Below are 13,409 nucleotides of genomic sequence, written 5' to 3' on the forward strand. Positions count from 1 at the left end.
TAGGACATTACGGGGTTAGTCACAAAATAGCAACAACCTATCATTTTTAGAAAAAGGGCCAGGTAGAGGTTTCTAACAGAGAAATTAAGAGAATCTTAAAAAAAAAGTGGCCTCTTCCAGAAATAGATTGGTCAGTCAAGCTTGATGAAGCTTTATCGACTTATAGGATTGTATTTAAGACCCCCATTGCTCTTTCTCCATTTCAAAATTGATCTACAGGAAAGCATATAACCTTTTTGTTGAGTTGGAACACAAAGAATATTGGGCGTTGATGTTGCTAAATCTGGATGTTAAAGCTACTGGAGAGAAGAGAAAATTCCAACTTCATGAACCTGAGGACATGAGACTACATGCCTTTCAATCCTCAAAGCTCTACAAGGAACATAGCAAGGTCTATCCTAATAAGTAAATTTGGAAAAGGACTTTTCATCCAGGCCAATTTTTCCTATTATTTAATTCCAGGTTGAGCCTTTTCCTGAAAAACTGAAATCTATGTGGCCAAGCCCATTTCTTGTTAAGGAAGTTAAATCCTATGGTGCAAAGGAATTAGAGGATCTAGTGTCACATAGAAGCTGGATAGTAAATGGCTAAAGGTTGAAGCCTTATCTAGGCAGTGAGATTGAAAGGCTCACCATAATAATTCAATTGAAGGAGCTATTAAGAAATAAACATCAAGCTATATAACATTAAACAAACGCTTTCTAGGAGGCAACCTAGTGGTTTTAGATTTGTTATGTTTAATATTTTAATTTTTTTTTTTGCTTTTTTATCATTATGTTTAAGTTATATAATGAAACTGTGTTTGACATTGAACACAAGAAACACTTATTTTTTTATGATGGTAAGAAAATTTGAAAGAAATAGTTCTTTTAGGATTTTTGAGGTTTTTGATGCATGTCATCTCACTTCAGCGAGATGAGAAGTTTTGGAAGGGGTGCTCTCTGGACCAATATCGCTTGGGCGAGCCCAGACTTGCTTGAGTGAGATGGTTTTAAACCAGAGGGTTGCTCTCGGGTGGAATCTTAGTTGAGCGAGACCCATCTCACTTGAGCAAGATCCCACTTACCTAGTTGCCATGTCAAGCTCGCTCAAGCGGAACTAGCTCTTTTGAGCGAGAATATGCACTGAAAGTTTTTAAATTTTTTTAAAAGGGGGAACTGAAACAAAGCATATTGGGCATTTTCACATTTCAAAACCTCTCCTAAACTTCTCCCCCACCTTTTTGCAATTTGTTCCCTCAGTCTCTTAAATTTTAACCAATTTTACTTTTCAATATAAAATATGTTGCTTTTCATTCAAAGACTAAGTGTTCATTCATCACTCTCTTGTTTTAATTCTTGTTTTGAGTTCATCTTGGATTTTATAGATTGAGGGGTTTTACAATTTTTATGAATATTTTGAATTGTAATGCAGGATTTGGATTCTCGTTCATTCAATTTTGTGATTGATTAATGTTCATTATTGTGTTTTGAATTGCTTTGGATGTTTAACCTACACTTCCCACCACTCATAAAAATCATTTTTTCTGCTTACACACCAACTGCTTGACAAAATGCCAATATGAAAAAACTTATATTTTCTTTGATTTGATGCAAATACTTGGTGCAAATCAACATCATTGGCATCTTTGTTAATTTGGATAGTCAAAAATTTATTAATGGTGGTTGTTTGCAGTGATTGCAGAGTAAAAGAAAATGGGTCGCACTAAGTGCACTGTTGGTCATACTTCCAAAGGAAAAAGGGTTAGGATAGATTCCAACTCCCCAAAAGATTGAGAGAGACAAATGAGATATGAAAAGATTAGTGTTAGAATGTATGACTTTAAACTAGAGGGGGGTGAATTGTTTAAAGAGGGTTTTCGCAAACTTTTAAGTCTAGAATGAAATTACTTCAAGAAATACTTGAACCACAATTCAGTTTGCCAAAACACAAAGCAAATAAGCACAACACCAGAAAAACAATCGGTTGTTTCGCAGAAACAATCGGTTGTTTATACCAGTTCACAAGAAATAAAACTAAAATTAAAGAGTTTAAGGATAGAGAGAATGCACACAAAGGTTTATACTGGTTCACTCTTAACCAAGAGCTACATTCAGTCTTCCCAGAAACCACTGGGGAATCCACTAAGCAATCAACCCTAGATTACTTACAACACCACCAAAGAAGTGACTTTGATCCCCTCAAGACACACACTTCCTTTGGCTTCAGCACAACACCACTAAGAATGCTGACCTTGACAACCTCAAGAACACACAACACTTCTCAGCTATAGAGAAAGAGTTTTTTTTCAAAGTACAGAGGATTACACTTGTTACAGAACAAATCTGAAATCAATACAAGATGAAAATCCTATATCACACTCTCTTTGATCCAACAATCTCAAAGCAATATCTAACTCTTTCAAAAGCAAAATCACTGAAAAACTCAAATATGTTTTTCTTTGATTAAAACTTAGTTGTTTGTTACACATTCTTAACAAACTATTTATTGCTTTCAAAGACTGGTCAAAGCATTTAAAACTGGAACATATTCAGTTATAAAATCATTTAATGCTCAGTCAAAGGACAAAACAGTTTTTTGTTATGATCCCAAAACAAACAATCGGTTGTTTTCACGATTCAATCGATTGTTTTGGTTTGACCGAAGTCAACCATCAAAAACAGTTTTCAACCTTTCTAAAAACACCTAAGTATAAAACACATTTCAATTAAAAGGTTTGAGAATGCTTATGCTTTGGATTCAATCAAGAGGGGATTTATACATAAATTCTACCCCAGATCCTATCTAAAGACAGCTCAGCAACAACAAGCACATCTAGTCTTTCATCAACCTTCAAAGGGGTTTGGATTCTTCAAAGCTTGAACACACTTGATTCAACAATTAGAAATTGTTCTTTCATTTTAGAAAGGCGAGTTCATTTGTTGCCAGAGGAGTTTGATCCTGATCCTGCCTGTTGACCAGGGCGCAAGAACCTTGCCTCGTCAAATCTGGATCGACTCTGCGCCGTGTTAGCTTCCGTCCTTCACCTTGATTCACCTCAAGAACCTGCAAAAGATAGAATGGCGCCGCTGCGGCCGATCACGCTCCGACGCCCAAGTCAGCGACTGAACCACCAAAATACTAAGAGAAAACTAAGAACTTCAGGAAGTGTGCAATATTCTCTCTCAGCGTACTCAAGTTCTCGCAAGCGTAAAAGAAGTATTCTAAAACGCGCGTACCTCAGAAGTTCGTTAGAATCTCTTATATACCTATGCACTTTCTCTCTCCTGACAGTTACACATCTGGACACGTGGCTCGCATCCAGCTGTACACGTGTCACCATCTGGAGCATCCTTGACTTGGGCGTCACCTCTTACTCTTTTACTCTTCAGGCTTTATTCAACTAAGTTATCCACGCGAGGAGTAACCCGGTGTATAGCTGCCTTGGAGTGCGATCTTTTCTGTGTGGCGAGTACGGGTGCCTTCATACACACCTTCCCTGTGGTCTCGCCGGCCGCCTTCATGATCTACTTCACCTGCTTCATCGTGCATGCTCGGTTAATCTGTTCCTCGACCTCAACCTCTGGCTAGCTAGGGAATGACCATCTAACGACTTCATCCTCTGCTTCGAAAGCCTGGAACAAACCTCCCTGATCCTTCGGCGATGTCCTCCTTTCGACGATCTCTGATCACTTGGTCGTCTGGGTTCGCATCCGGCGACTTCATCACAAACCTGGTGACTGCCGGTTTAGGTATGTTAGAGATCGGAGCACACCAACTTAAGGACTGGCGACTACACGAGCCCCCCGACTTCCTTCCCTTCTGCCAGCCATGAGCCCTACTCAACACGCCTACATAATAGCTTGCTGCCACGTCATCCCTTCCGACTACCTGGGCGGTACACAAGCCCCCCAGTCTTAAGCGAAGACTTGTCCAGCGAAAAGACTAAGAGGTCACGTCACTGCCGATCTACGTGGCGCTGGCGCAGAATTCCAAACGTTCGTACCTTCTGCTTTTCTGACGCTCCACCAAACACCTTTTCCAATCGCTCGACACGTGGCTTCATCAACGGTCATCTTTAGCTGTCGTTTGCGCTTCAAAAAACGTTTGAAAAACCCTTAAACCCTTTTCATTTTTACTGTTTCATCATCTTTCTGCCTTCTCAAAACGCTCTGAGTTTTCTCTGCAAACCCACGACGCTCTTCGACTCTCTCAATCCCCAACTCCCTTCAACGCTTATCTGATCATCGAAAGGTACCTCTTTTACTTCCTCTGTTGATATTTGCTGCATTTTAACCGATTCGCATCATCCACTATCTGCCTGGTGCATACGCTGTGGGTTGTTTCTTCTTCTTCTCCCTTTTTGTAACTTAGGGCTTCGTCTTCCATTACTTTCATCACAACGAACTCTCGTTCGTTCGTTTTTCATCCTTCGTCCACAATCGAGTCGATCCCTACAACCTTGGTTCATCTTTCTTTTTCTTTTTCCTTTGCAGTTCCCGCGATGGCTCGTACAAAGACCACCGCGAATCCTCCTCCTTCGTCACGAAACCCTCCATCCCAAGCGCATAACCTACCGCGAGCATCTGGTGCTCCCTCTTCCCAGGCTGAGAGGCCTGCAACCTCTCGTCCCAACCTTGCTCAGGCAACTCCACCAGTCACCGGAGGAGCCCCCATTCCCACTCCAGACTACAAGAAACTCTACCCGTGGGCCACCCCAACTTTGCTGAAGGAGACCTCTTTAGTAAACTCTGCATTGGCGGTCCTACGGCTGAAGAAAGGGGACGAACCCGACCTCTCATTCCACAAGGAGCACGACAACAAGCAGATGGTGTTGCCTTGCCCTCCCGACGTGCCAATCTGCGCGGATGACAAAGGGAACAACAGTGAGTTGTTCTGCTTCATTTACACTACTCTCTTCAAGAAGGTGAAACTCAGGCTTCCCTTCACCCGTTTTGAACGGGAACTATTAACCGAGCTCAACATCGTCGCCGCCCAGCTCCATCCCAACAGCTGGGCATTCGTGCGGGCGTTCCAAATTATGTGCGCGCATTTGGGACTACCGGCCTCGGTAGACGTCTTCCTTTTCCTGTTCGAGGCCAAGAATCCTGGAGATCGCCCGTGGGTGAGCTTAAACGGAATTGTTGGGAGATCGATCCTCCAGCAATCTTACAAAGATTGGAAGGGAAAGTTCGTCCAAGTGCGCCAAAATGATCAAGACCCTTCGCTGTTCGATGGCTTTCCCTTGTACTGGGTAAACAAGGGAAATAAGGACTCCAAAGAAAGCTTCAGAAGGCCAAGAAGTCCTGACAACATGGGCGAGTTGGACAAGGATCTATGCCTCTTCTGGAAAAGCGTGGCAGCCGCTAACATCACCTTTCCCACCTCTGCAATAATCTCCTTCGAGTTCCTCGAGGGCCAACTCGAAGCTCACATAGGTTAGCACTTACCTCGACATTTAGGTTTTCGCCTTGTGTTGCATCTTTGTTATCTATTATTGGGTGTCCTGCTTGTTGCGCACTAGACTTGGTTTTTATTTCCTGCACCATTTGTTTGTCTCATTTGCACACGTACTCATACATTTCACCTTTGCCTTTGCGCTTACCTGTATATTTTTGCACTGTGCAGATCTCATGCTGGGCAAAGGCAAGTTAGCTGAACTGAGGGCGCTCGCCCGAACCCACAAATTGGCGTCGGGTTCCCAAACTATGCCTAACTCAGTGGTGGAGATTGCCGCTGCCCAGGGCAGATCGCCCCCTCAAGGCCCAGCTCCTCCAGAGGCACTACCCGCCCCTCAACGAAAGAAGCTCGTCTTGAAGAAACCAAAGAGGAAAACTCCTCAAGTGGTTCAAGAAGACGAGGATGAGGATGATGAGGCGATTGAGGACGGCCTTATTACCAAAAGAAGAAGGGTGGCACCTTCTTCACCACCTGCTCTCCCAACACCAACACCGCCCTCTCCCCCAGCTCCAACACCGCCAGTCCAAGCAGTACCCTTGGCAGCTGCACTTCCTGCGGTTGAAGGCAACGAGCCCAACTTCATGTAGAACCTTCCGAGCGCCTCCACGCCATTCGTATCTGCTGGAGAGGGTCCTCCTTCAACTACCTCAATCGTTGAAGCTGCAGCAGGTGGGGATGAAGGCGCTCATAACTCGCCAATACTCATTACCGAGTCCCCCACATCACCACCACGCCAGGAAGCCCAACCTCATCAACCAATTCAAGAGGGTGGTGGTGAGAGTCAGCACCAGGCTCCTTCAGCACCTCCACCAACAGCGGCTGCAAGCCTTCCCCTCACGGTCAAAGGAATCTGGGGGCCCTTCACGGCTAAGCTCAAAATGATGGCAGAGTACCTCCCCTCTATCATAACAAAAGCTGTGGAGAGCTCCAACAAAAAACTTCAGGATGATATCTCCACACTCGAGAGGAGAATCGCCTGATAAGAATCGAGGCGGAGAAGCTGTCTTGTAACCTGATGATGGCGGAGATCGACCATTCAAGGGTGGAGGATGCCATGAGTGCCGAGCTGAGGGTCGCACGCAAGGAGACCTCCGATCTACGCCAGAAACTGCACCTCCTAGCTCAAGAAAAGATCGAGCTGGAGAGTAAGCTGGTTCCCTACCGGCTCAAGGTGGCTGACTTGGAGGCATCAATAAAAGCGGATGCAGCCAAGGTAGAGAACCTTGAAAAAAGGTCGGTTGATCGGGAGGTTCTCCTAGGAAAGGTCGAAAAGGAGAGGGATGACGCCGTGGCTAAGCTCGCCGAAGCCAGAGAGGAGAATGAAAAGATTGCTGCAGAGCTGGCCCAGGCGCGGGGCGAAGGCAAGAAGGTTGCTGATGGCCTCGCTCAGACTCGTAGGGAAACTGAAGAACTGAAGAAGCGAGCTGACGAGCTGAAGCAGCAAACCGAGGGGCTCAAGCAACAAAACGAAGAGCTTGAGCTGAGCTCAGCCCAAGTCCTTGCTGCTGGGTTCGACGCCACCCTGGAGCAAGTCGCCTGCCAGTACCCCGAGCTCGACCTTTCCATGGTATCAATATGTAACGAAGTGGTGGATGGGAAGATCGTGCCTTCTGAAGATTAGCTGCTTCCCTCCATCACTTGTTTGCCTATTTTCTTTTGCACAAACTTTGTAATAACTTTTCTTTTCTGCTTATGTATTTCGAACTGATACCACTTTATTATAAATTTTTCTGCTTCTACACATGGTCTCTCTGTTTTCTTTGCTTCTCCTTGAAAAAACCGCTTAAACGAATTTAACTTCGCGATTCTGCGGGCGCAACCGTTTACTTACTGCTTCGAACTCGATCAAACTATCAACTTTCGAACAATAGCATTCTAATAACTTGTGAACTTAAGGCAACGAGCTTCAGCGTGAAACTACTTACTAAACAGCAAGTTTCAATCCAACTGATAGTTTAAGACATAGTTCACCTGATCTGCTCCATCAAAACGGGCCCTTACTCTCGCCATCGCCTGAATCTCTTCTGATCGCCATCGGGTCCCGGCGATGTAAGCCTCCTTTTGCCTTCATAACTTCGCTATTGTTCCCTCATCTGGGGGTAGAGGCGCCTTTCGGATCCTTCTCTACCTCCCTGAGTTTCAGAACAATAAGCCGGATAGCTAGGCGTTCTCTTCGAACCTACCTTAGCTATACTTTAAACTTCTTCCGCCCTCCACGCCGTACCTGAACTCGTTCGAGACGAGAAGGATTTTATCTTGCCTGAACTCGCTCGACGGCGAGAAGGTCTTTGTCTTGCCTGAACTCGCTCGACAGCGAGAAGGTCTTTATCTTTCCTGAACTCGCTCGACGGCGAGAAGGTCTTTATCTCGCCTGAACTCGCTCGACGGCGAGAAGGTCTTTATCTCGCCTGAACTCGCTCGACGGCGAGAAGGACTTTATCTGATGCCTCTACTTTGCCCAGGGATTACATCTCCTCTTCCCTGGATGCACTGAGGACTTTTAACTTGCTCTCGCCTGCACTCGCACAAAGTCGACGAGGACTTTAACCGGTGCCTCAACTTGCCCAGGGCGTACATCTCCTCCCCCCCGGATGCACTGAGGACTTTATCTCTTTCTCGCCTGCACTCACTCGACGGCGAGGAGGTCTTTATCTCTTTCTCGCCTCAGGACGCGCGAGGGCGTTGAGGTCTTGTAAACGTTGCTGGTGCCTCCGATCGCCGAAAGACGATGAGGACTTTTAACTTTAACTGATGCCGCCAATCGCCGAAAAGCGATGGGGTCTTAAAAACTTTTTAGAAAGCATGCAACATAACTTCAAACTTGCCTTAAATCACATACGAGTGATAAGGTCTTTTTTCAAGACTTTCGCAACAACAACAATCATGCAATCCAAAACACTTTAAACTTTGAAAACTCTTCTTTATTGGGTGGCCTCATTAAAAACCCTCCTTAGGGAAAAAAGAGTGCCCCCTTCAACTGTTTTAACAGAAAGCTTGCAAAACTCTTCGTGTTTGTTTTTACATACAAAGCTTTAACTGTAATATAACTTGAGGTGCGTGGCGTTCCAAGTGCGAGGAATCGCCCCTCCTTCCAATGTTTCTAAGCGGTAGGCGTCGTTCCCGAGCGCCTCGGTTATTCTGAACGATCCCGTCCACTTAGGCGACAACTTGTTCTCCATCTCGTACTGGTGGGCCTTCCTCATCACCAGGTCGCCTTCTTTAAACTGCCTTGGGATCACCTTCGAGTTATACCTTCGTTCAATCCTTCTTTTCACTGCCTCAGCTTTTACTCTCGCCTCCTCCCTGACCTCATCCAGCAAATCCAGATTCAGCCTTCTTTCCTCATTCGAGTCTTCCGCTACAAAGTTCTGGAATCTCGGCGAGCTCTCCTGGATTTCCACTGGAATCATTGCGTCGCATCCATAAACCAAGCTAAACGGGGTCTCATGGGTTCCTGACTGCTCGGTGGTGTGGTACGCCCAAACTATACGGGGTACCTCCTCAGCCCACGATCCCTTGGCTTTCTCTAGTCTTCTCTTCAAGCCTCTTAGCAATACCCGATTGGCGGACTCTACTTGGCCATTTTTCTGAGGGTGCTCGACGGATGCAAATACTTGTTGAATTCCCACCCCTTCGCACAGCTTCTTCAACAGGTGACTTGCAAATTGAGTCCCGTTGTCCGACACCAGGCGCTTAGGCACACCAAACCGGCACACAATGTTCTTCCATACAAAGCTCTCGATCTTGTGTGCGGTGATCTGGGCCACTGGTTCTGCTTCGATCCACTTGGTGAAATATTCAATTGCAACCACCAAGTACTTCATCTGCCTGATTGCCAATGGGAAAGGTCCCAGAATGTCGATCCCCCATGTATGAAACGGCCAAGGGCTGTAAATTGACTTCAACTCTTCGGGAGGCGCTTTGTGCCAATCGGCATGCTGCTGACATTGCTTGCAACACTGTGCATACTTCTTGAAGTCCTCCCTCATTGTTGGCCAGTAGTAACCTGCACGGAGGGTCCTTGCGGCCAGAGCTCGACCCCCGACGTGACTTCCGCATATCCCTTCATGGAGCTCGGCCATAATTCTTGTACATTTCTCTCCGTGCACACATTCCAGGAGTGGGTGTGTAAACCCAAACCTATACAACTCGCCATCAATCATTGTGAACTTGCTAGAGTTCTTCTTTATCTTCCTAGCTTCCATCAGATCCAGCGGGAGAAGGCCGTCTGCCAGGCATCGCTGGTACTGTGTTATCCACGTGTTTGGCTCATGCGTAGCGCAGACCTGCGTCATGTTCCCCCTCTCTCCCCGACATGCTCTTATTCTCGACGATCTCAAGGTCTCCTGAGTCAAAGACCTGTGACTCCTCGCCGCTTTCTCCGTCGACTTGCTTATTTGAAGAACCAGGTGATCTGCCACAAATGCTCTAGGCGTCTTCAGAGTTTCTTGGATCACCGTCCTCTGCCTACCCCCCTTGCCTGAACTGGCGAGCTTAGCTAGCAAGTCAGCTCGGGCATTCTGCTCTCTGGGCACATGCACCACTTCAAAGGAGACAAAGGAACTCTTCAACTCCTGCACATACTCCAGGTAAGCCGCCATTTGTGGATCCTTGGCCTGGAACTCGCCTGTTACTTGTCCCGTGACCAACAACGAGTCACTCTTAGCCATCAGCACCCTAGCTCCCATCTCCTTGGCTAGCAAGATTCCGGCGATCAGCGCCTCATATTCTGCTTGGTTATTGCTGGCTTTGAAGGCAAACCTCAGGGACTGCTCAATCAGCACACCGTTGGGCCCTTCCAGGATGACTCCAGCACCGCTACCCTGCTGGTTCGACGATCCGTCCACCGAGAGCACCCAACGGAAATCATCCCCCTCAACTCGCGCTGCTTCTAACGAGAGCTCGACCACGAAATCAGCGAAAATCTGCCCCTTGATCGGACCTCAGGGCTCATACTTGATATCGAACTCTGACAGCTCCACTGCCCACTTCACCATCCTTCCAGCTACATCAGGCTTCTTCAGGACTTTCTGGATGGGCAAGTCGGTCATCACCAGTATTGTAAAACTGTGGAAATAGTGGCGCAACCTCCTCGCCGAAAATACCACAGCCAGTGCAGCTTTCTCCAAGGCTTGATATCTCACCTCTGGGCCCTGCAGCACCTTGCTGACGAAGTAAATAGGCTTTTGAGCCTGGTCTTGGTCTTGGGTGAGCACCGCACTCACCGCCCTCTCAGTCACAGCAAAATACAACCTGAGAGGGGTTCCCGCCAATGGTTTGCACAAAACCGGCGTGCTCGCCAGGTACTCTTTAAGTTTGACGAAGGCCTCTTCACACTCCTTCGTCCAGGCAAACTTGTTGTTCCGCCTTAAACACTGGAAATACGGATGGCCCTTCTCTCCACTAGCCGTACGAAACGAGACAGGGCGGTCATCCGACTTGTAAGTTGCTGCACCTCCTTCACGGTAGCCGGGCACCTCATCGCCAAGATGGCAGCACACTTATCAGGATTGGCCTCTATTCCTCTTTCGGTCAAGAGGAATCCCAAGAACTTCCCCGCCTCCACGCCAAAAATGCACTTCTCGGGGTTCAGCTTTAACCTGAACTTGGCGATTGTGGTGAACAACTCCTCCAAGTCCGTAACGTGCTTGCTCTTCTCCGGCGAGGTCACGACCATATCATCCACGTACGCTTGCACATTCCTCCCCAGCATTGGTGCAAGTACCCTATCCATCAACCTTTGGTATGTGGCCCCCACGTTCTTCAGCCCGAAGGGCATCACCTTGTAGCAGTAGCACGATCTCTCGGTCATGAAGGCGGTCTTCTCTTCATCCATGGGATGCATCTTTATCTGATTGTACCCCGAGAAGGCGTCCAGGAAGCTCAGCAACTTGCACCCTGCAACACTGTCCACCAGGGCGTCTATGCTTGGCAAAGGATAGGAATCCTTTGGGCAAGCCTTGTTTAGGTCAGTGAAATCGACGCACAAGCGCCACTTCCCATTGCTTTTCTTCACCAGCACGACATTGGCCAACCACTCAGGGTACTGGACTTCCCTGATGTGGCCTGCGACGAGGAGCTTCTATGTTTCATCCCTGATCGCCTGCCTTCTCTCCTCGTTGAACTTCCTTCTCCTCTGTCGCACTGGTCTGACCTGGTTGTCCATTGCTAGATGGTGGCTCAAGAAGCAGGGGTCGATTCCCGGCATGTCTGAAGCAGACCATGCAAAAGCATCCAGATGCCGCTCCATCACCTTGGCGATCTGGTCTTGGAGCTCAGCCTCCAAGGATCTTCCCAACTTGAATACCTTTCCCCCGATCTCCCTTTCGAGCCACTCCTCGACGGGTTTGGGTCTAGCTTCCCTGGCGATCACCGCCCTGGCAATTCCCAGCTCCCTCGCTTCCTCTGGGCGGTTCCTCGCCTCTTCTTCCTGACCGGTGTTCTCTCCCTCAGCCTCAGCATCCATCATGGCGACGTCGCCTCCGGCGGCCACCTCCATCGCCGCACCCACAACTCGCCACTCTGTTGGCTTGGGCTTCACACCGGGAGGCGGCGTCGTTGTGATGTAACTTACTGACCTCTTGTTTTTCAGGCTATTCTCGTAGCATTTCTTCGCTTCCTTCTGGTCAGATTTGATGGTGATCACCACCCCTTCCATCGATGGCAACTTCACCTTCATGTGCCTAGTTGAAGACACAGCTCCTATTCTGTTGAGTGTTGGTCTTCCCAACAGAATGTTATATGCTGAGGGAGCATTCACGACGAGGTACCTGATTTTCTCTGTCCTCAAGCCCGCCTCATCCGTGAATGTAATTCTTAACTCTATGTACCCCCTGACCTCCACCTGATCGCCAGCGAAACCATACAAGCACCCTCCATAGGGCCTCAGCTGGTCAAGGGGCAACTGCAGCTGTGTGAAAGTCGGCCAGAACATCACATCTGCCGAGCTTCCTTGGTCCACCAGAACCCTGTGGACCTTCCTTGCCGCCTTAAAAAGCGAGATGACTATTGGATCGTTGTCATGAGGCACAACGTCCCTGAGATCTTCCCTTGTGAACGTGATGTCCACATTTGGCGAGTGGTCCTCGAACATGTCCACCGTCATTACAGACCTCGCATACTTCTTCCTCTGCGACGCGGTGCATCCACCACCCAAGAAACCTCCCGCGATGGTGTGGATCTCTCCGTGGGTGGGCATTTCGTGCTGCTGAGCCTCACCACCCGCCGGCTGGGAGCTCGACGCGCCCCCTGTCCTTCTGTCCAGCAGGTAATCATTTAGGAACCCGCTCTTGACCAGGTCGTCGAGCTGGTATCCTAATGCCAAACATGAGTCCACTGTGTGACCAAAACCCTGGTGGAATTCGCACCAGGCGTCTGGCTTTGGTCCCAACACCTTGTCGCCCACCTTCTCGGGTGCCTTGAGCCTGGCTGCTATATTGGGGATGGCGATCAGGTCCGCCAGCCCCATGACAAACTTATGCTTTAGCAGGCGATTGTACTCCCTGGGGCGCCCTGGGCCCCTGCCCTTGTTTTTCCTTGGATCATAAGGATGGCGGGTCCTTTGATCCCTCTTGGCCGCCGCTGTCTCCAGCATCCTCTGTGGCTGGATCCTGGTCTGGGCACGTGGTCTGGCGGGGGCCACACTCCCTCTCTTCTCGGCGACCTCACTCTCATCGGCGATGTGGGCCACCGCAAGTCGCCTAACCTCAGCAAACGTGGCGGGGTGAGCCCTGATCAGCGCCTCGCAGAAAGGTCCCGGCAGCACGCCCTTTTTGAAGGCGTATACCAGCATCTCTTCGTCCTTGGCTGGCGAGCGGACCATCTGCGCTCCAAAGCGATTCAAGTAGTCCCTGGGAGACTCTCCCTGGTACTGCCTTATGTCGAACAGATCATAAGCACCCTAGGCGGCGCCTTGTTCACTATGTACTACTCGACGAAAATCTTCGAAAACTGCTGGAAATTGGTTATGT

The sequence above is a fragment of the Phaseolus vulgaris genome, chromosome 5 (genome assembly GCF_051622355.1).
Source record: "Phaseolus vulgaris cultivar YP4 chromosome 5, ASM5162235v1, whole genome shotgun sequence".
Lineage (NCBI taxonomy): Eukaryota > Viridiplantae > Streptophyta > Magnoliopsida > Fabales > Fabaceae > Phaseolus > Phaseolus vulgaris.